Below are 22,465 nucleotides of genomic sequence, written 5' to 3'. Positions count from 1 at the left end.
TTCTTCCTAGGTCCTGGGGACCCCAGCAGGAACTCTGGATGCCAAGACCTACTCCAGTTATCATTGCTATTTTTCAACACCCAGGAGAGTTTTTCGCACAAAATGGGTGCTCAAAAAAAAATGTCTGTTGAATTGAACTGAATCCTACACATCCTGGGCTTTGAGTAGAAAGCTCAACTTTCAGTTTCAGTTCTTGCTCTGGGACAATGGAACTATTACTTAACATCTGTGAGGCTCAGGTTCACCATTGGTAATGGGCGGTAGTAAGATCACCTCGTGTTAGCCAGTTTTTCATTGCTAATACTAAAATACTCAGCAATAGCAACTTGGAGGAAGAAGAGTTGATCTCAGCTCACAGTTTCAGAGGTTTAGTCCATGGCTGGCTGGCTTCACTGCTCCAGGAGGAGGTGGGGAAGAACATCATGGTGGAAGGGTGTGGCATAGAAAAGCTATTCAGCTCATGGCAGCTGGGAGAGAGAGGGAGGGGGGGGCATCCAAGGGTCCATCCCCCTAGTGACCGGCTTCCTCTAGCCACACCCTAACTACCTAGGGTTACCATCCAGTCGTCCATTCAAATTATTAATCATCAAATGTATTAATCCACCAATTAGGTTACAGCTCTCATATTCTAACTGGTTCACCCCTGAACAGTCCTGCATGGCCATGTGAGCTTTGGGGGGATATTTCATATCTAAACCACAACATATCTATAGGTTACGAAAAGAATTAAATGAGAATTTATATACAGGTACTTAACATGGGCTCCGCACACAGGAGGAACCAAGGAACAGATACCTGGTGTTAGGTATTCTACTCAGCCTCGTCTGCCATGTGTGGAGGGTGTTTAGGTGGCTGTCATCATCTTTAATGGTGGCCACCCTGAACTTTTGTTCCCTCTGCAGCCTTCTGTGGTACGGGAACAGGCACAGGTGGGGGTGTCAGTCCCACAGGCCTGTGCGTGTGCTGTTCTTCCCACTCTTACTTTCCCCTGAATGCTTCACTTTGGACGTATCCATAGCAACAGAGGTGTCTACACCTACAACCCTTGGAGATCCTTTGTTGTGTCTGAACCTCAGTTTACTTATCTCCAAAGTGGCGTATATAGGTCTGGCGTGTTTATGCATGCCTGTCCTCTCAGTGGTGGGAGAATCACAAGTTTTGAGTCAGCCAGGCAACTTAGTGATACCTTGTCTCAAACTAAAAATCAAAAAGGGCTGGGGATGTATCAAAGTGGTAGAGTGCTCCTGGGTTAATTCCCCAATACTGCCAAAAAGGGGGGGGGCGGTTTATTAATAGTCTCTACTTTATGGGATTATATGAGGTTTAAATGAGATATTACAATCTGAAATTCCCAGCAGATCAGCTTACCTTTTATGCTGTTCTGTTCTTTTTCAAACTTTTCTTGGCTATTTTTTTTTCAGCTTCCTCTTCTTGCTGAACTTTAGAATCCTTTTGTCAATAGATTCTCTTTTTTAACTTGTGCTCGCCCACACATATTCGAGGCATTGAAAAATAGCTGCAATTTCAGTCTGTCCCCAACCCTGCAAAACACAGGCTTGGTTTGGCAGGAGACACCAGCTATTCCACAGTCAGGGGCCAGCAGCGGTCACCGCCCTCCCCGTCTGCTGGCAGCAGGCAAAGGGGGGAGAGCTGTGGAGGGCTCCAGGGCGTTTGCCCATCTCCCATGTTGGCAGTGGGATCTCTGCTTCCCCTTGGAAGAGCACCTGCCAGTCCTGAGGCCAAGCCTGCTCTCAGATGGCACCAGCAGAATCTCAGTGTTTTTCGAACGTTCTAGGTCAGGGGCTGCGCCCACTGCTTCAGGTACTTTATGTCACTGCGGCCGTCGGTGGAGAGCGGGGTTGGAGTCCTCGGCCGTCAGAGGGAAAGGCTTCCAGGTGGACTGGAAACTCCTCACCTCTGCTGGTCCATTTCGAAAGCAGCGGGGGATAGTTTGTGAGAAAAGGGGCGTGGCCGTGTTTCCATGAAACTTTATTTTCAAAGAAACACAGTGGGCGGAGCCTGGCCTAGCGGGTGGCCTGGGGGACTGTGCAGCGGGACCCTGCCTTTCGGCCCACGCTGTGCCGCTACTGCAGAGCCCGAGGTCGGTGTTTAACCTCCTTGTGGTCGCGTCTCCCAGGTGCAGCAGTCTGAGCCGCGCACGTGACAGTCCAGAATGAAGGCGACACTGCCCCTCCCTTGCCGCCATCCATGGCCACGGGTGCCCGTCCTGCCCCCTGGGACCGAGGGCGAAATTTCCCGTGTTAGCTTCCGGGAATCCTTCCTTCTCGGATTCACTGTTTGTTGTTAGACGTTCCATTTCTGGACTGCTGCATCGTGGCGCGCCCGCGTGGACATGGGGGGAAGAGCACAGCTCCGAGAAGCCCCCGGTGATGGGCAGGGACCTCAGGCAGCGGAGCCTCGGTGTGCCCCGCTCAGCAGACCGCTGGCGCGTCTTTGTCAGCCTGGAGATCCTGCCCCCCACAGCTGAACGTAAATCAGCTAATGCAGGCTTATTTGTAAATGGTAAATGGCAAGAGCGCCCCCTCTGCGGGTTGGCTTTCAGGGCTTGTCGTGTCAGTGCCTGTGGCGTGCTTAGGAAAGCCCTGGTAGGTAGCAGGTGCTCAATCAGTGTTGTTATTTAACTCCCATAATGCCTTGGGTTGACTTAGAGACCCTGTCTCAAAAAAAAAAAAAAGAGAATAAAAAGGCCTGGGGGGTATAGCTCCGTGGTAGAGCACTCCTAGATTCAATCCTTAGTATTGCAAAGAAAGAAAGAAAGAAAGAATTGTGTTGTATAAAAAGTTCATGGCTAGGAAACAGCTCCTCAGAGTTCTCCCTGCTCTCCAATCCCTGGTCCCTTAGATGTAACGCAATCCTAATGGTCCAAGGTGGTTGCCAAAGCATCCATCCTTACATCCACTTTCCAACAGGAGGGTGGAAGGCTGTACACAGAAGGCTCCTGCTCCTCTTAGACAGGCTCAGTGGAGGTCCCAACATCTGCCCACTGCTCCTTAGCTGCCTTGTAGTTCCTGGCAACCTCAGAGGCCCGGAAGGCTGAGAAGGTTCAGACTTTGGAGCAGTAGCAGCCTCTACAGGGAGGACCTGCAGAGCCAGGATTTGCCCCTGGACCCCCAGTCAAGCCTTCGTCCCAACCCACCACCTCCCATGGCTTCGCACCTTTATTTGTCCTGTTGTGGAAAGGGCAGGGGCTGAGGGTCGAGTCCATGTTTTGCTGTGTCCAAGCCTGTGATCACCGAAGTCCTTGACTTTTCTGTGCCTTGTGAAAAGGCACAGTGATGTCACCCCCCTAGGCTATCGGAGGGTCTCAAGGTATACAGTGGCAGGAGCCTAGAACTGAGGGGCTGCCCCCTTCCCACTCCTTTCCTGAGCAGGCTTTCTTTGCCTGGTGGCCACTGAGAAGAAAAATAGTAGGTCACACCCATGCGCTGTCAAGGGACATGGTGGAGTGGTCATTTGGACCCCGTTGCACTGGCTTATCTTTTCTCTCCCTCTTCCCAGGGGACAGTGCTCACCTGGCCTCTGAGAGCTGCCCTGCAGATTCTTCCCTATGAGCTACCGCGGGCTGCTGGGAGACAGACCATGGGTGCAGGAGTGAGGCTGGGCGAGGGGTCCCTCTGCCCTCAGCCTGGTTGTCACTCCTCCAATGCACACTTAACATTAAACTGGGATGAGAGGTGGGAGGGAAAGGGAGAGAGAAGGGAAATTGCATGGAAATGGAAGGAGACCCTCAGGGTTATACAAAATTTCATACAAGAGGAAGTGAGGGGAAAGGGGAAAATAATACAAGGGGGGAGAAATGAATGACAGTAGAGGGGGTAGAGAGAGAAGAGGGGAGGGGAGGGGAGGGGAGGGGGGATAGTAGAGGATAGGAAAGGCAGCAGAATACAACAGACACTAGTATGGCAATATGTAAATCAATGGATGTGTAACTGATGTGATTCTGCAATCTGTATACGGGTAAAAATGGGAGTTCATAACCCACTTGAATCAAAGTGTGAAATATGATATATCAAGAACTATGTAATGTTTTGAACAGCCAACAATAAAAAATTAAAAAAAAAGAAAGAACCACAGCTAGCTATGAAGCTGTGGCACAGTATTTCCTGAGTATTTAGAATTTTTATTGTCAACTTATTGTAAAGAACGCCTCTAAACTCATTTAGTCCTAGCCTTTAATCATTTGTTATTCTTTTGCACATATAGAAAAGAAACTATAAGTGAAACAAATTGGCTAATGGTTTCTAAAATTAGTCTGAATGACTAATTCTTTTAAATCACTTTTCAGCTGAGAGTTGTATAGAGATTCTCTGTGCAATCAAGTGTGTTGGTGATGCGATATTTTTTAAAAAGATATTTATATTTTAGTATAGCTTAGAGGATAGTTGCCAGAATAGCACAGCTTTCCTTGACACTCACCAGCCAGATCCCAGAGGTTTATCTTATTATTTGGCTTATCATTAGCTCTCTATGTAGATATATGTGCATGTATAATAAATATCCATTATTTTTTTCTGAATCAGTTGAGAGTAAATTACAATAATACTCCTATGGTCTTAAGTACTTCAGCATTTTAAAATTTTTATTCATTTTATTATGGCACCAGGGATTGAACCTAGAATGCTTTACCAGTGAGCCTCACTCCCAGCCCTTTTTCTTTATTTATTTTGAGACAGGGTCTCACTCAGTTGCTCAGGGTATTGCCAAGTTGCTGAGGCTGGCTTTGAACTTGTGATCCTCCTGCCTCAGCCTCCCTAGCCATTCAGCATGTTTTTTTTTTTTAAAAGACATTGTCTAATCAAATCATAGAGCCATGATTAAAACCAGGAGATTGATGGTGATATAATACTGTTATGTAACCTGCAGACCTTGTTCAATTTTCACCATCTTATCAACAAGGTCCTTTATAATAAAAGAAAAAAAAATTTCCCGTCCAGAACTCAACCCAGGATCATGCATTTGCTTCCTGTTGCTGTGTCTCTTCAGACTCTGAACACCTAGAGCAGGGCCTCGGACCTCCTTTGGGTCCCTAATGGTGACATCTTTGAAGAGTGTCATTTTGTAAAACATCCTTCCCTTCAGAATTGTCTTGCTTTTCTTCCTGATTGGATTCAGGTTTTGCATCCTGGGCATGGTCACCACAGGTGATTACATTGTCTTTTCAGCCTGCTGTCAGGAGACACCTGGTGTCAATTTGTCCCTTTGGGGTGATGTGAACTTTGACCTCTGGGCCGAAGCGTGCCTGCCAGGTGTTGTTTGTGGAGTATCATTTTTCTCCTTTGTAGTTAATAATCTTGTAGGCAGACACTTGAAAACTATGTAAAAATCCTGTTTCTCATCAAACTTTCGCCCCCTGTTTTATCTTATGTTGGTGAGTCCTGCCTGAATTCACTGTAACTACGATGCCTGTCAATGGTAGGATGCAGTCTCCTATTGCTGCAATAACAAACAAACACAAAGTCAAAATCCTGTTTCACAACACAGACCTGGAGGCTAGAGTCTGAAGCCAGTCTCCCTGGGTTAAATCAGGGTGTCAGCAGGGCTGTTCCTTTTGGAGACTCAAGGGGACAGCCTCCTTTCTTGTCTTTCCTGGTTCTAGAGATGGCCCACATTCCTTGGCTTCTGGTCTCATCATTTGGACCTCTGATTCTGTCACTAGATAACGGCCCCTCAGTCTGACCCTCCTGCCTCCCTCATATGAGGGGTCTAGTGGTTCCAGGACCCACCTGGAGGACCCAGGATCGCTTCCCCATCTCCAGAGCCTATCTTAACCACATCTGCACAGTCCCTTTTGCCACAGAAGGTAACATCTTCAGAGGTCCCAGAGATCTGTGGACATCACTGGCAGCTGACAGGGGAGTGGGGCATTTTTCTGCTTATCACACACCAGCTACTCCCAGGGGCTCTCAGGAAAACCCCTCTGTGCTGGTAAGTTCTCCTTTACAGGTGACTTCCTCTGACACCCCATAAAGCCCCAAGAATGGACATGGCTCTTCAAAGTTGGGGGCAGGACAGGAATTCCCCAGAGCTCAGCTCACTGCCACCTGAGGTCTAGGTAGGACTTTAGTGAGACCATCTTGAAGATGTGGAGAGGAAATTATTAGAACTGCTACCAGAAAGTTCCAGCCACTCACTTCCCTGCCTGGCTCTTAGGGGCTCCTTGGGGGAGGTGAGCTCTATGCCCATCTCTGGACCTCTGGCATCGTAGGGACTCCGATTTTGGAAACTAGATTTATTTTCATTTGAGCTCAGATCCCCCTTATTCCGTGGGAACCTCTTCCTCCAGAGAATGTCTGTTTCCATTTGTTGGAAATTAAAAACAAAAACAGACAAATTTAGTAAAACCCAATTCCTTGTCTTTGTGGGGCCTCGGTTCTGTTAACACACTAGGTGAGCAGTGACCAGAGCCTGGTCTGGTCTGAAACAGCTCTATCTAGGCCTGTCCCGCCAGGTGTCCCCACAGTGAGGACGGCTTTCTTAGATTCAAGCCAGAGGCTCACTGTGTTGCTTCCCTCCCAGAGCAAGGGCACTGCCCAGGGACAAGGCCCAGCCCCACTCCAGAATGTGGACACTGTTCTGTTTTGAAAGGACAAGATGGCCTGCTATAAAAACCCTTTCCAAGACCCCCGTCCTCTGGGTAACCCCATCACACTGAGTGGGGCTGGGACACCTAGCTGGGTGGCACCTTGCATGCCAACTTCAGGGTCTGCTTCACCTAACCCCTGCCCTCTGTCACTTTACCATCCTGTTTCACAGATGGCCCCATGACAGTGCCTGCTCTTTTCCTGGTCCCCTCTCACCTCCTACCACAGGGAGTTTTCAGCCCATTTCTGGTATGGCACGGGGCTGGCAGCGCTGGGTGCCAGTGCTCACACACACACACACACACACACACACACACACGCACGCACCCCCTCCAGATTTCAGCCCCGCCCCCCTGGCCTGCGGACTCCAGGCAATGCCTGCTGGGTGTTGGAGCAGACGAAATGTTCTGCCCTTCCCCAGCTGCCTGCCAGGGAGGGGTGCAGATGACCATCTTCTCTGCTGCCCCCGGCTAAGGTGGCTGGGCTGGAGGCTGGACTCCATTAGCATTCCACCCAGAGCCCTGCGCAGGGCCGCTGGCTGCAGGCATTTCAAATCTGCGGGTGCGAGAGTTGCTGGCCGCCCTCCCCAGGCAATCTAGATGTGGGTAGATTGAAATCCTCAACTGCTCCCCTCTGCTAACAAGAGAAGTAAATCACCTTTGAGAAACCAATTATGGTCCTGTAATAGCATCGCAGGCGCCGAGCCCCAAGTCAAATAAGCCCACGCGCAGCCTGTGCCAACTGAACTCACGTTGGAGCGCCCCCAACAGGCCGAGCGGGGCGCGGGCTCCCCTGCAGGCTGCTGAGTAGCACCTCATGGAACTGGTTTGTTGAACCTTTTGAGGCCAGGCTGCACCGACCTGCAATGGCTTTATTTTTCTTCAAATGCCACCTCTCAGCCACACTCAGTTGAATCTCTTGTTTCTCTCCCTTTCAGCCAACCCCATGGCTTTCCAATCACTGGCTCTTATTATAAAGTCCAGGCGGGTCCGATTTAAAATTCTGCTTTCATATGCAGTTTCCTGCTGGCGCGATACTTGGAGATGCTGCTCTGAAAGCTCACGAGGTAAATTCGGGGGTGTCCTGGCCCTCCACAATGAGTCTCTGGTGGAGAAGCTCTGCCCAGAAACTTATCGGCTGTGTTACTTGGTGGAGATAACTCGGCTTCTCTGAGTCTCAACCCTTTCTTCTCTCAAGGAGGAAAACGTCATTTATTCTGTCTACCCGCCGGGGCTGTGGGGAAAGAGCAAGATGGGCGTTTTAGTCAGCTTTTTCGTCCCTGTGATCGAAAGAGCTGACAAGAACAATTTTAGAGGAGGAGAAGTTTATCTGGGGCTCACGGCGGTGTCAGAGGTCTCAGTCCAGAGACGGTCAGCTCCATAGCTCTAGGCCCCGGGGTGAGGCAGAACATCAAGGTGAGGGATGTGGACGGGGGAAAGCAGCTCAGGACAGGGCCACCAGGAAGCAGAGAGCTCAGGTCAACTAGGACAGAATATGTATCCCAAAGGCCGCCCCCGGAGACCGCCTCCTGCAGGCACACTCTGCCTGCGCTCAGTCCCCACTCGGTTCACCCCTGGGGGCGGGGATGAAGGCACTGACCAGGTCAAGGCTCTCGCAACCCAGTCCCTTCCTCTGAGCTTCCCTGCACGGTCTCACGCGCGAGCTTTCCGGGGTCACCTCTGAGAAACTTAAGTGACTCCATTTTTGAGAAACGAGCTTCTACCTCAGAGCAGGGCCTGTCCAAAGGTGGGGCGTGACCCTCGTCCTTGGAAAAACCCACAGAGCACTCCTAGGCACACAGCCACCCTGCTGAGTTGTTTGTCTGTAAGTAACAGGAGAAGCTGCGGCTGCCAGGTTGTCCCCGACTCAGTTACACTAGGTGAGGACCCCCAGCAACCCCCTAGCAACCACCAATCAGCACGAGACAGGGAAAATATCTGAAATGCCAGGTGGCCCTCCCAGTAGTTTTGGTGATTGATAACAGGATTAGGCAACTCTGCAAGTTTAGCATATAAACTCTTGCAACCCCTGGAAGCCTAAACCAATCAGTTCAAACGTATCCACCACTTGTACTAACCAATCACCCTTACCTGACTTGTTCCCGCCAATGAACGTGCTAATCAATGTTAAGAATTGTGTTTGATTTTCCCGCTGTGTGAAATGATTTGCATGTAATGTTGTGAGGCATAGAGTTTCCCCCCCAAAACTATAATCCTCACTGAACTAAAGGACTGTGGCTCACTCCCTGGGACTGCTGCGTAGGAAACGGTCGTGAGTCCAGGCTTGAGCCTGCAATAAAGACTCTTGTGTGATTGCATCGGATTTGGCTCCTGGAGGTCTACTGGGGTCCCACGAATCTGGCATTACAGCCTCCATCCACGCCATGGCTGCTGGCAACAGGCTCTCCAAGTCTGTCTGCTGTCGTCATCCCTGGCCTTCAGTTTGGTGGCCTCTGCGCAGTCCTCAGTGGACATGCGCCCAAGCCTTGTGCTCCTTCTGTAATGCTGGGTCCCCAGCCTGGGGAACCCATAGGCCATGGGGGTGCACGTCCCCGGAGCAGGTGGCATGGAAGCACCCCAGACTGGAGCACAGGGCTCCCTGGGGCAGGGACACTAAGCGGAAGCCATAAAGCATGAGCAAGAGCCAGGGGACTGAGATGGAGGGAGCACGGGTAGGGAGAACCTCCTGAAGCCAGAGGGGAGCCCGAGGTGAAGGTGGGAGAGAGAAGGGAGGGCAGCTCGAGGACACAGATGGCAGCCCTTCGGTGGTCGGGAGGCTCCAGTGGTGCAGGACTGGGACGGTGGAGTGTGGGCAGGTTAGAGAGGTCTGGGAAGAAGTGTAGGGGGGTGGGGGAGGGAGGGAGGAGGAGGTGGGGGAGGGAGGGAGGAGGAGGTGGGGGGGGGAGGGAGGAGGAGGTGGGGGAGGGAGGGAGGAGGAGGTGGGGGAGGGAGGGAGGAGGAGGTGGGGGAGGGAGGGAGGAGGAGGTGGGGGAGGGAGGGAGGAGGAGGTGGGGAGGGAGGGAGGAGGAGGTGGGGGAGGAAGGGAGGATGAGGTGAGGAGGGAGGGAGGATGAGGTGGGGAGGAAGGGAGGATGAGGTGGGGAGGGAGGGAGGATGAGGTGGGGAGGGAGGGAGGATGAGGTGGGGGAGGAAGGGAGGATGAGGTGGGGAGGAGGGAGGGAGGATGAGGTGGGGGAGGAAGGGAGGATGAGGGGGGGAGGGAGGGAGGATGAGGGGGGGAGGGAGGGAGGATGAGGTGGGGAGGGAGGGAGGATGAGGGGGGGAGGGAGGGAGGATGAGGTGGGGGAGGGAGGGAGGAGGAGGGGGGGAGGGAGGGAGGAGGAGGGGGGGGAGGGAGGGAGGAGGAGGTGGGGGAGGGAGGGAGGATGAGGTGGGGGAGGGAGGGAGGATGAGGGGGGGGAGGGAGGGAGGATGAGGTGGGGGAGGGAGGGGAGGAGGAGGGGGGGAGGGAGGGGAGGAGGAGGTGGGGAGGGAGGGGAGGAGGAGGTGGGGAGGGAGGGAGGAGGAGGTGGGGAGGGAGGGAGGAGGAGGTGGGGAGGGAGGGAGGAGGAGGTGGGGAGGGAGGGAGGAGGAGGGGGGGAGGGAGGGAGGAGGAGGTGGGGAGGGAGGGGGGGGGGGGGGGGGGGGAGGGGGGAGGAGGTGGGGAGGGAGGGAGGAGGAGGGGGGGAGGGAGGGAGGAGGAGGGGGGGAGGGAGGGAGGAGGAGGGGGGGGAGGGAGGGAGGAGGAGGGGGGAGGGAGGGAGGAGGAGGTGGGGAGGGAGGGAGGAGGAGGTGGGGAGGGAGGGGGGAGGAGGGGGGGAGGGAGGGGGAGGAGGTGGGGAGGGAGGGAGGAGGAGGGGGGGGAGGGAGGGAGGAGGAGGTGGGGGAGGGAGGGAGGAGGAGGGGGGGAGGGAGGGAGGAGGAGGTGGGGAGGAAGGGAGGAGGAGGTGGGGAGGGAGGGAGGAGGAGGTGGGGAGGGAGGGAGGAGGAGGGGGGAGGGAGGGAGGGAGGAGGTGGGGAGGGAGGGGAGGAGGAGGTGGGGGAGGGAGGGGAGGAGGAGGTGGGGAGGGAGGGAGGAGGAGGGGGGGAGGAAGGGGAGGAGGAGGTGGGGAGGAAGGGGAGGAGGAGGTGGGGAGGAAGGGGAGGATGAGGTGGGGGAGGGAGGGAGGATGAGGTGGGGGAGGGAGGGAGGAGGGGGGGGGGAGGGAGGGAGGATGAGGTGGGGGAGGGAGGGAGGAGGAGGTGGGGGAGGGAGGGAGGAGGAGGTGGGGGAGGGAGGGAGGAGGAGGTGGGGGAGGGAGGGAGGAGGAGGTGGGGAGGGAGGGAGGAGGAGGTGGGGGGGGGGGGGAGGAGGAGGTGGGGAGGGAGGGAGGAGGAGGTGGGGAGGGAGGGAGGAGGAGGTGGGGAGGGAGGGAGGAGGAGGTGGGGGAGGGAGGGAGGAGGAGGTGGGGGAGGGAGGGAGGAGGAGGTGGGGGAGGGAGGGAGGAGGAGGTGGGGGAGGGAGGGAGGATGAGGTGGGGAGGGAGGGAGGATGAGGTGGGGGAGGGAGGGAGGAGGAGGTGGGGGAGGAAGTGAGGATGAGGCTGGGGGAGGCTGGGGCCTGAGGATGCTGAAGAATGGAGGGGGGAGGAGGGTGGGGGATTTGGGGGAGGGGGGTCAGTAGGGCGAGGCGGAGCCTCTGGCCAGCTCCTTCATCCCTGAGGCTTGGAGCTTCAGGAGCTGAGTTTAGGGCTGGGAGGAGAGTGCATGGAGCACTGATGAGCTGGGTTTGGGACACTTTTGAGGTTCCCGTGGGCTGTTCCCATAGAGCTCTTGGCAGGGAGGTGGGCCCCAGGAGGTGGGGATTTGGCTCACAGTTCCTCATGTTGGGTAACTGAAGTCCTGGATGAGGAGAGTCTCAGGCTGGTGTGTGCTGCTGTAACAGGACGCCATACACTGTGTAGTTGATAAAGAACAGAAATGTACTGGCTCATGGTTCTGGATCTTAGGAAGACTGAGTATCTGGTAAGGGCCCTCAGGCTGGTCATATGCTGGTAGAAGCTGGAAGGGCAATGGTGTGGGGGGGCTGAATTTGTCTTTTTATACAAAACCCACTTTCACAGATGATCCCACTCCTGTCGTTGGCAGCTACAACTCAAGATGCCTTTGGCTATGTCCAGCTGAATCCCTGGATGGTCTCAGCACCCGTCTCTTAGTACACTGAAGTGGTAATTAAATTTCCACATGAGATTAGAAAGGGCCAGATGTTCCAACCCTAGCAGAGGGGGAGCATCCCTGGCGGGAGCACAGAGGAGCCAGCGCAGGCAGGGAACAGGCAGTGAGGATGGCGTCCCCTCCCTCCTTCCTGGGCCCCTGCCTGTTCACAGAGGGCAGAGCTCTAAGCAGAAGGACTCAGGCCCTTATAGCAGATCAGGTAAGTCTGAGCGGGCTGAGCTATGACAGGAGGGGACAGCAGGGAAAGGGGACCTCCAAGCTCTGGTGACATCCCACCAGCTTTTCACCAAGATGGTGATAAAAGTGAAGAAGGAAGTTCTGGCCTCTCCCAAGGCTGCAGCTAGAGCAGAAGAGCAGGGAGGCAGTGCAGAAGGGCGTCCACAGCCACAGAGAGGTGTGCACGTCACTCACTTCCCAGTGGCCCAAGCCACTGAGGCTCCAGAGGCAGTCATCTGCCCCCACAGGGACAGCCCAGGAGCAACGGGAATGGCCACTGGCCAGCATCAAGCTCCCCTGACCACTGAGCCAGCCACAAAGAAGACGTGCTTGTGTCCCTTGTTGAGATCAAGGTCAACAAGCAGCAGATCACACAGGAGGTGAAGTAGCTCTGGGGCATGAATTTGGCCAAGATGACCTGGAAGAGGGATGCTGTGGCATCATAACCCTACAAACCATACAAAGCAAAACAAGACAAAGATCCCACCGAAGTGGCTGACCAGGGCCCAGGACAACCACTGTCCATGGGAATTTGGTTTAGGTGAGTCAGACCCTGGGGACCTGGGTGAATTACGGAAGAGGGCCAGGAGCAGAGATGCCAGGACCCAGCAGGGCCTGGCTTCCCCCTCCCCTGCCACTCCCGGGTCCCTTCAGAGCTGTCTGGGCAGCGGTCACCTTCTGGATTCTTCCTGGGCATTGCCGCTCTTAGGGAGATAGAAAACTATCCTCACCCGGACGTGCTGCAGCTGGCCCAAACCAGCCTGCAGAGCAGAGGGGAGCAGTCGGGGGATTTTGTGAAGCTGGATGCGAGAATAGTCAGGGTGAAAACTTAAACTATAAGTGGCAAATTTGCCATTAAATACGTTATTTTAAAAGCAAAGTAATATAAATTCAAAGCTCACCACTTCCTAATGGTTGCAGTGACTTCCTGTTAGCTGTTTCTATATGGTGGAAATGCTATCCGACTGTGTGTCGCTGCCTCAGTCAGGGACCCATGAGAAACAGGATCCTTGGGACCAAGGATAAACACCTCTTGGGGGATTGAGACGGCCAAGCCAGCTCTCAGTCTTGTGGGTTAGCAGTGGTTCTAGAAAATTAGGAGCTTAAAGGAAAACTAGCCTCCAAGGCCAAGAGGCGGGAGGCTGGGAGGTGAGCTCAGCCCCCTGGGACTCTGTGGTCAGCAGAAGGCCAGCTCAACCCCAGACGAGGCAGGGTCTGTGCTATTCTGAAAATCATATTATTAGAGATTTTACCAGACGATAAGGGCAACTCCAGTGGCAAGAGGCCAACCCATTTAGAATAGTCACTGAGGTGACCCAGTTCCCTGTACCTGATGAGCATGGTAAACCGCACACCCCAGGTGGAGACCTGCGATGGCGATGAGACTCGGGACCTGTCGAGCAGCCTGATGAGGAAGATCGCAGGTGCCCCTGAAACCCACCTCTCCTCGTGGCCACAGCAGGAGCCTAGCTCCTGCCCATCAGCAGGTGCCAGAGAAGTTGGGCACCCGTGTCCTTTGCTTGAGCCAGCCTGACAGCTCTGCGACTCCGTTCTGGCCCAAGCAGAAGCCCCCAGGAAAGTTTCACCTGTGCTTAAATCCTCTCTGGGCCCCGTGTTCACTACTTCAGCTCTGGATCCAGGAACTAACTTTGTGGTGCCTCTTCCCGACTCCATGTTTGGTAATGTCCTCTAGGTGGGTAGCAGGACATCACACCCATAGGAGCATCTGCACATGAATACTGGTGAACTCTGTCACTCAGGGCTCTCCCCCTCCCCACCCTGGAAGAACCAGGCTCTGTTGGGAGGCAGATCTCAGCACATAGCCCCAGGTTTCTACAGAACTGTTGAAAAGGAAACAGGTGCTTAAGTTGGTCTCTAATCGCTGCTTATAAATACCACAGCAACAAGAGATTTCAAGAACTGTTAGCCCCTGGGCAGTATCTTGTCCTTTTTTGTGACTGTGAATGTTATCATTGTCTTCTTGAACTCTTTCTGGGTTTCTCCCTGATGTGGCTGGGATATGGTTCAAGTGTCCCTTGTGTTCACGTGCTGGGAACCTGGACCCCAGACTGGGCATGCTGAGACTGGTTGGACCTTTAAGAGGACGTGTGTAGGAGGAGGGGATTGGACTGCCCAGGGCGGGAGGGATCAATGCAGTTCTCTGGGAACCCTGGCCAGTTCCCTTGACAGTGGTGGTTACACCAAGACCAAGCTTGGCCTTGGCTGGATTCCTGACTCACCATGTGATCGCTCCCACTTGGACACACTCCCATTGGGATGCCATCCACCATGTTGGCCTGAGCCAAGCAGATGCCAACGCCATGCTCTTGGACCTCAGGAACTGTGAGTTAAAAAAACAACAACCCTCCTTTCTTTATAAAGTACCATCTCAGGTATTTTGATAGCAATAGAAAGTGTACTTTCTAATCCAAACCCGGGGTTCTGTGTTAGTCAGCTTTTGGTCACTGTAACAAAACACCCGAGAAAATCAACTCAGAGGAGGAAAGGTTTATTTTGGCTCATGGTTTCAGGGTTAGCTCATGGTTGGTTGATCCCGTGGTTTCTGGGCCTGTGGTGAGACAGAGCATTAGGATGGGAAGGGTGTCACAGAGGAGACCTGCTCAGCTCACAGCAGCTGGAAGCAGAGAGAGAGGGGAAGGGGCTGGGGATAAGATATGGTCACCAGGAGCTTGCTCCCAAGGACCTACTCCTTCAACTAGGTCCCATCTTCCACAGGCCACCTCCTAATTGTCCATTCAGTTATGACCCCATCAATGGGTTAATCCACTGGCAAGGTCTGAGCCTTCCTGCTCCAATCGCTACCCAGAAGTAACCCCTCTGGACAGTGCTGCACTTGGGACCAAGCCTTTAGCACATGAGCTTTGGGGGACATTCTAGACCCAAACCTCTTATGTGCCACAGTCCCCTATGTTCTCTTTTACATGCATGGTATAAAATGCCTTGCATTCTAAAAGAAATCAACCATATGAAAATCAAGTCATTGAAATTTTGCAATACGACATGCTATTCACACGTGTGCTTCCTTATTAGCATGTTAATCCAATCTAGCTGAGGGACCTTTAACTACCATACTTTCAAATTAGAGGTGGATGTGGGTGACGTTTCAAGATCCCAGCCACAGTTGTGATGTGACATGAACCCAGCCACGAATTCTACTGGTGACAGATTCATTTACTGAAAAGGCAAACACAGCTCGTTGCCCACAGTCTTAATGGAAGGAAATGCTGCATTTCAGTGAGAGATTAGGGAGAATAAACAGGTACTTTGTTCCATCCAAGTTCACACGTCACCCCAAAGTCTGCTTGTGGACTCTGAGGATCCCCCAGGGGGCTGGGTTAAAGTCCCTGCACCCACGTCTTTGCAGAATCTCAGAAGTGCTCCTGAGCATGTGCGGGTTCTGGGAAGTTTGCACGCCCCCTCCCCATGGCGCCCTTTGGCAAGCAGAAGGACAAACTGGGTTGGCACTGGAAGCCTTGCTCCCAAAAGAGAACACTCAGGAGTCCCCATAGTCAGGTGCCATCTATTTCTCTGCATGGGGTGGACTTGGCTGGCACTCACCCAAGGTCCCTGTCCACTCACAGGTGCCAGGGCGGAAGTGATGATGGCCACTTCCAGGATGTGCGTTGAGAAGGCCTTCAGACTACCGGGTTTCACCTCCCCAACCTGGTAGCCCTGAAGTAACACCATGAAAGGTGGCTTCACAAAAGAGTGGGACCTCTGAGCACCTGGACCCCTGAATGGCTCTGCAGAGCCTCTGCTCCAGGTGGAGGAGGAAGAGGGACGTCCTGGATCGTGGAGTCTGGGCACAGCACTGAGCCTGTGCAGCCAGCTGCTCCCTTCCTGACCAGGGCAGCAGGATCCTGTGCTTTCCTTTCTCTTCCATGCTGGCCACAGAGCAGACTGTGTCCCCTGCAGAAGAAGGCCTGCAGATTGTGGGTGGGGAGGGGAGGAGTCCACTACAGGCCTGGAGGCCCCCTTTGGCTGAGGTCACATTCTTCAATCTGTGGGCAGTCAGGCTTGCGGTTTGATCTCTGTCTCCTGGTTCCTTGTTCTCTGTTTGTCCTGAAGGCAACAGAAGAAAGCACAGGTGCATTATTTGTGCTCCCTGCCCTCAGGATATTTTCTCCACCTTCATCTCCACCCCTATCAGATACTGAGCTCTTGGAAGCAAAGGTATTTTGAATTTATCTCAACCTTCCTGTGATTTTGACATGGCCTGGCATTTAAAGTCTGAGGATATCATAGAGCTGATCAGACTGCGATGGTCACCGGGGCTTGGAGGTAATTCTGTGCGTGTCCCTCAGAGCATGATCGTGCTGCTGAGGACACACAGAGTGGAAGAGGCCTTGGGGCCCCTCAGCACAGAGACTGTGCACTTGTGACATTTGCAGATGTCCACCTTTTCTCTCCAAAGCCGAGAGGATTCTTGGAGTCACTTTTTGTCATCTCTGCTGGGACGCCGGAGGAGAGAATGCTGCTCTGGGAGCCATCTGCTCCCTCTGGAAGAGATTCGATTGTGCAAGAGTTCATCCCGGTCTGAGCTGAGATCTGCCTGGGAGCAAGTTCCCTCGCTGTCCTTCGGTCCTGGCTCTGCCTTTGGGGACCACAGGGATCACGTCCAATCTCAGCCTGCACATGGCTCCTTACATCGGCAAGTCAGCCTGTCACCCCAGCTGAGCTCTCCCTTGTCCCCGAGGAGTGGAGCGCCTGTCAGACCTTTAAGATGGCTTTTTATGGCATATCTGTTAGCAAGAGTTTATTGATTACTTAAAGTCCAAGGGATACAGTGGGAGAAGGACCATGTTGGGGCTCTGGCATTCAATCCTCCTGCACATTCTTGGGGGGCCAACCCTGGGCCAGGCTCCGGGCCAGGTGATGGGGATGCGGGAAGGAACCGCAGGCTGCAGGCAGCCCCTGGCTTGAAGCTTCTTGAGGCCTGGTGGGGAAGGAACGTCTGCCTCTGTGTGCTGAGTTTATGGCAGGTCCCAGTTGAGCCCATTTCCCCATTAGACATGCACAGGAAACGGAGACCCCTCTGCTTGCCGTCTGCGCAGAGCTGGTGATTGAGCCTGAGAGTGATTTCAAGCTCTGTGGAGGAAGAAGAGGGAAAGCTCAATGCCAAGTCTGAGATGCAATCCACTGACGATGTGTCGCAGCCTGCCAGGCCACAGGATGAGGCTCTGTCCCTGGAGACCCCACCATTCATCCACTTGGGGACGTCAGGAGAGAAATAGCAAATCTCAGTCCAGGCCAAATCGGGTATTGCCAGCAAGACAGATAAACACTGTCTGGGGCAGTTGGAGAAGGGGAGCTGGCGGGCAGCTGGAAGAATGGAAAGGCTTCTGCCGGGTCTGGCCTTGGTCAGGCCCTGGAAGACTTGGCGGGGCAGCGTTGGGGGCGAAGAGGCGCCGCCTGAACGTGAATCGCCTGTGTACTTCATATGGTTGGCTGTGTGGGTAGAGCAGAAGCCCCTGCCTCTTGAAGCAGCACCAGAAGTTGATTTAGGGATGACTTACTCCACAAACACCTACCAGAGAGCAGAGGCCTGCCCTGTTCTAAACTCACAGCTTAGGGAAGGGGCCACGTGGAACAGAATTCTCAGGGAGTCGAAGCATGAGATGGTGTTGCGAGCGTGCACCTGTACCGTTTTACACGGTCTCCATGGGTGGCCCTTCCCTGCTGCACAGATGATCAGATCCTGGCTCCTGCTCTCTACACCTCACCCCACCCCCACCCCATGACTTTCTCAAGACTCCTTCCCTGGGACCACCCCGGCTCTCCCTGCATAATTAACTTCTCATCTCAACCAGCCAATCCCGTTAGGTGAGAACCCTGCTATGGTGTTAGAGAAAACAAAGAAGTCCTCCCGGGACACTACCTCCTCCTTGGCTGTGGGGTCCAGCTTCCCTGCTCCGGCTCCCGCCAGCCCTTCTTGAGTGAGTGGCACGTGGCCCCTGTGTCTACCCGCAGGGCTCCTGTGGTTCCCCCATTTCCATCTGTCTTCAGTCGCTGCCATTCCTCTGAGCCTTGCCTGACAAGGGCAGCAGTGACCTCCACACAAGCACATCCAATAATAACGTCTCCGTCTTCGTGATGGTGCAGGTCCCAGCAGCTGTGGGCCCGGTGGGACGCTCCTCTCTGGAACGTCTTTCTTCTGTTTCCAAGTTTCCTGGTTTCCCCTCCCTCACTTGTCACAAGCCGTCTGTGGGCTGTGTGTGGACCATGTTGCGCATAGTAGGTAGCCTAATGAGGGGATAAGTCTGGCACTGGGAGCCTCCCGTGGCACCCCCACAGGGATTGATCACCTGATACAGGTGAACTTCCCCCCAAGCTCTGCCAGAGATCCCACACAGCACCTGAGATGGGTGTGACCTGCCAAGATGTCAGTCAACCGGCTGACTGCGACACCAAGAAGCCAGACTCCTGCCTTTGATGCCCCCCACCCCCCGCACACACACACATATCAATAAAGCAAGTGCAAGCTCCATTTTGCCAGAGTCCAGAAGCTCCATCCTTCTGATCAGCTTGCCCCTCCTGCCCCCACTTTTAAAACTACTTTCTGTGTCCTGTGGTTTCTTCGTCATTCTATTTTTCTTAGCTTTTATTTCTCAGCCAGTCCATTCCGCCGAGGGGAGACCCATTTCCATCACCTGCGCAGGACACGGGCAAGACTCACTCTGGGATTCTTTCGCCCTCCTCGAAGGGCTCTGCTTCTGCTGACTTCCAGGGGCCTGGAGTTCTCTGGGGCTCAGTCCTAGCCCCCTCTCTTTCCAACACTCTCCTGGTGAGTCCGTCCCGTGCTGTGACGTTGCAGCCCCTCTCGGTGCGCAGAGCTCCTGTCTCCTAGGCGCGTGCCTCCGCAGGGCAAATGGCGCTGCACATGGAGCCCAGTGACGCCTCCCATCTCACAAACCCCAAAGGGAACTCTGATTCCCACTGGCACCTCCAGGCCACTCTTCCTCCACCCTTCTCCAGGCAGCTGCCCACCGCCCTCCAGCAGCCAGAGCCCCAAACCCAGGGTCATTTTTAAAGCTTCTTGTCCCTCCCGCCCTCTCACAGCCAAGCCTTCAACTCCACCTCAAAGCCGGTCCTCAGCAACCAATTACCTCCATTCTTGCTCTAGCTCTTGCTCAAGCCCTCCCTTCTGGTGGCTGCAGCAGTCCCCTAACGGTTCTATGTCCCCTCTTGTCCCCTCTATCATGGCATCTCCACTCAGTATCTGGAATGATCTTTTAAAAATGAAAATCAGATCTCATCTCCCCCCCGCCCCCGCCCCCAACTTATGACCTCCCACCGCTTAGGAATGTATTGCAAGCCCTGTTTCTGGCTGTGGCCCAAGTGTGGCTTCTTCAGGGCCCTGTCACACACTCTTTCTCCCCCTTCCCTTCAGTGCACCTGAGAATGGTCTCCTTACTCTTCCTCCCTCCTGCTGGGCCATCTCCTGCCCCTGGGCCTTGGTCTAGTCTGTTCTTTGACCTGCAAGGCCATGTGGCCGGCTCCTCCCCTTCCGCTCACTCGCCCATTGCTGCATTTTGATTTTCTGCATTCTGTGCATACTACGGCTCACCCTCCACTCTCTTCTTTGGCTGTTTGTCTGTCCACCTGGCCCTCTCCAGTGGCATACGGCTTCTGGGACAGCCCTGAGCTTGCCAAGTTGCTCCAGCTAATCCCTGGCCTCTTGGAGAGCCCTTGGTCCATGGTGGGTGTTCAGAAGCTCCATGGAGGAGGGATGAGTGAATGCTGTGCTGAGGCCCTCACAGGCAGGTCCCTGGGTGTTCCTCTGGTTGCCTGTCTGCAAACAAAGCCACAATGGCTCTCCTGCCTGGACCCCAGTTCTGGAGGACAATTCCTTCACCCTGGCTCAGGCCATGGCCAGAGGAACAGTAGGAAAAGCAACTTGAGAAGTGGCTGCAGCTTCTTAGAGAATGTGCCCAGCCAGCCCATGGAGGATGAGAGGCCCCCCGAGGAGAACTGCGGCCAGCAGACAGGTACTGGCACGTGAGTGAGGCCATCTGTGTTGGTCAAGTCTCCAAAATGCAGTAGCCAAGGCGTCCTGCAGTGTGAGCAAGGATTTTATCAGGGGAAATGTCTGCATGAAGGAAAATGGACAGGCTCAGGAAAGCCAGGGGAGCTGTCAGGTCCCAGTGCACATCTGTCCCTGAGGGAGGGGACAGAGAGGAAGGCTGGAAGGAATGTTCTAGACTGCCAGGTATGGCAGAGTCCTTGGGGAGTCCCTACACTGAAGCTGGCATCAGAGGAGTCCCAAGTCTCTCAGGAAATGGTGGCCTGCCTTAGGGTCCATGCTCTAGGGAGCCCTCCGTGGGGTGGTGGCCCATGGGCAATGTGCCACTGTGGGAACATGGCGGAGGGTTTCAGAGCACAGCCACAGGGTCCTTGGTGAGTTAAACTCCCTGGTAAGGTCTGTGGGCACTTTCTCCTGACCATGTCACCATCCCAAGTCATCTAGTCCCTAGTCGATCCTCCAGCCGAGCCACCAAGGCCAGAGGAGCTGCCCAGCCAATTTGAAGAGTCGCCCCCTAACTATAAATGCTGATGCGGTTAAGTCACAGTGTGCAGCAATTAGCACAGGCTAAGGGCGAAGCCGCTTCGATGGCTTTCTAAGCCTAGGCACCAGCAGAGAGGGAGGGCTCACGACATGCTGCTGATGGGTTTTGGGAAAGGCTGTCCCTGTGGATATGTCCACGGGTGTTGCAGGAGACTGCTCATTTTACGATAGCTTCACAAGCCCTGGGTCTTGCTCTATAAGGTATTTGCCTCTTGGTGTATGAAAAAAGAACTCAGTTCAGTTTGAATGTTTTGGCTATTCCAGAGAGCCATTGCTTCTTCATTGGCGAGGGGTCTCTTATTATGGTTTTAACACCAAAGTTAGCTGGGTGCGGTGGCACACCTGTAATCCCAGCAGCTACGGAGGCTGCGGCAGGAGGATCACGAGTTCAAAACCAGCCTCAGCAACTTAGTGAGGCTCTAAGCAACTTGGTGAGACCCTGTCTCTAAATAAAAAATAAAAAGGTCTGGGAATGTGGCTCAGTGGTTAAATGCTCCTGGGTTCAGTTCTTGGTACCCAAAGAGGAATAATTTCTATCTCTTTTGGGGACCCTAGAAAGCTCAAAGGACTGCTCTCTGGTTGTCAGCTTTCACAGTGGTCTCTTCTTTTCTGCAGCAATTACCAGCCGATTCCCTCCTGGATGAGCTCTTTGGGAACCTCCCTGGTCACCCCGTGGCTGGAGGGCTGCCTGATGACATTCTTAAGCCTGGGTCGGTGCTGCTTCACTTAGGCCCAGCATTGGCCCTGTGTCGTTCTACCTGCCGACAGTGGTGACTCCCTGCTAGTTGGTTGGTCAGGGGCGGGCAGTGGGGCAGGTGGCTGAAGCCGGAGAACGGAACCCACATGGGTCCCCACCACCAAGCAGGTGAAGGAAGCAAAGCTCAGAGGAGGAAGGTCACGGACCCAGGCTCAGCTGCCCAGGTCCATGCTGCTCTGAGTGTCTGAGATGTCGGGAGGTAAAATGCCTCTATATTTCAAGGTCTTGGCACAGAAATAGAAAGAATGTATAATATTCATCTTTTGAAGCTATTGATTACATGTGAAGGAATATTTTGGATGCACTGGGTTTAACAAATGTTTTATTAAAATGAGTGTCACCTGTGTGGTTTTCTTTTTTCTTTTTCTTTTTGGTTGGGGCACCAGAAAACTTAAATGACACACATGGCTTTTATGGTATTTCAATTTGATGGTACAAGTCTCGGTTCTCATAGGAATTGGTGGCAGCGGGATGAATGTATGTGTGAGCATGTCTTCATAAGTATGTGTGTGTGTGTGTGTGTGGTGTGTGTACATGGGTGTATGTGCTCATCAGTACTTGTGAAGATATGTGCATGTGTGAGATAAATATGTGACTGTGTCTGTAGATTTGTCTACGTACACGTGTGAGTTTATGTGTATGTCTTTGAATATGTATATGATTGTGTACGTGGGATGTGTGAGCATGTGTGTGAATATACAAGTATATGTGTGTGCCTATGTGCATTTGTATGTTGTGTGTGTGTGTGTGTGTGTGTATGCATGCACACGAAGGCTGGCTTGCAGAGAGCCACAATCAATAGTCCAGATCAAAGCCCAAGTGGTCCTAATGTCACCACCCTATGCTAAGGTCTCTATGATGTGCCAGCCTGCTGAATACAGTCTTGTGAAATCCACAGGGAACCCGGGTGATCTTGGATGCACTACTCTGCCTCATAGGCTCACGGGTGCTGAGTCACCCAAGAAGGTCCCCCACCAGGAAGTGGTGGGGTGCAGGAAGCCACTTGTGAAGTTCATGAGGATCTTCTCTCGGCATGAAGCCAGGGAGATTTAGGTTGGGCCTTGGGAACTATCCGTGGCTCTCCCACGGC

The 22,465-nt window shown here is 53.7% G+C and overlaps 1 long non-coding RNA gene across 1 annotated transcript; it reads left to right on the top strand.

Moving 5' to 3' along the window:
* The first annotated feature begins 12,865 nt into the window (after window positions 1–12,865).
* Window positions 12,866–21,721, top strand: LOC124090385 (uncharacterized). The gene is made up of 2 exons (XR_006851081.2): window positions 12,866–20,040; window positions 21,234–21,721. It is a non-coding gene; the product is annotated as an uncharacterized LOC124090385 (long non-coding RNA).
* The last annotated feature ends 744 nt before the right edge of the window (window positions 21,722–22,465 follow it).

The sequence above is a fragment of the Marmota monax genome, unplaced genomic scaffold, assembly GCF_021218885.2.
Source record: "Marmota monax isolate L192 unplaced genomic scaffold, Marmota_monax_Labrador192_F-V1.1 WCK01_AAM20220418_F8-fsc00017, whole genome shotgun sequence".
Lineage (NCBI taxonomy): Eukaryota > Metazoa > Chordata > Mammalia > Rodentia > Sciuridae > Marmota > Marmota monax.
The sequence above is the reverse complement of the archived record's forward strand: the minus strand, read 5'-3'. Positions and strand labels throughout refer to the sequence as shown.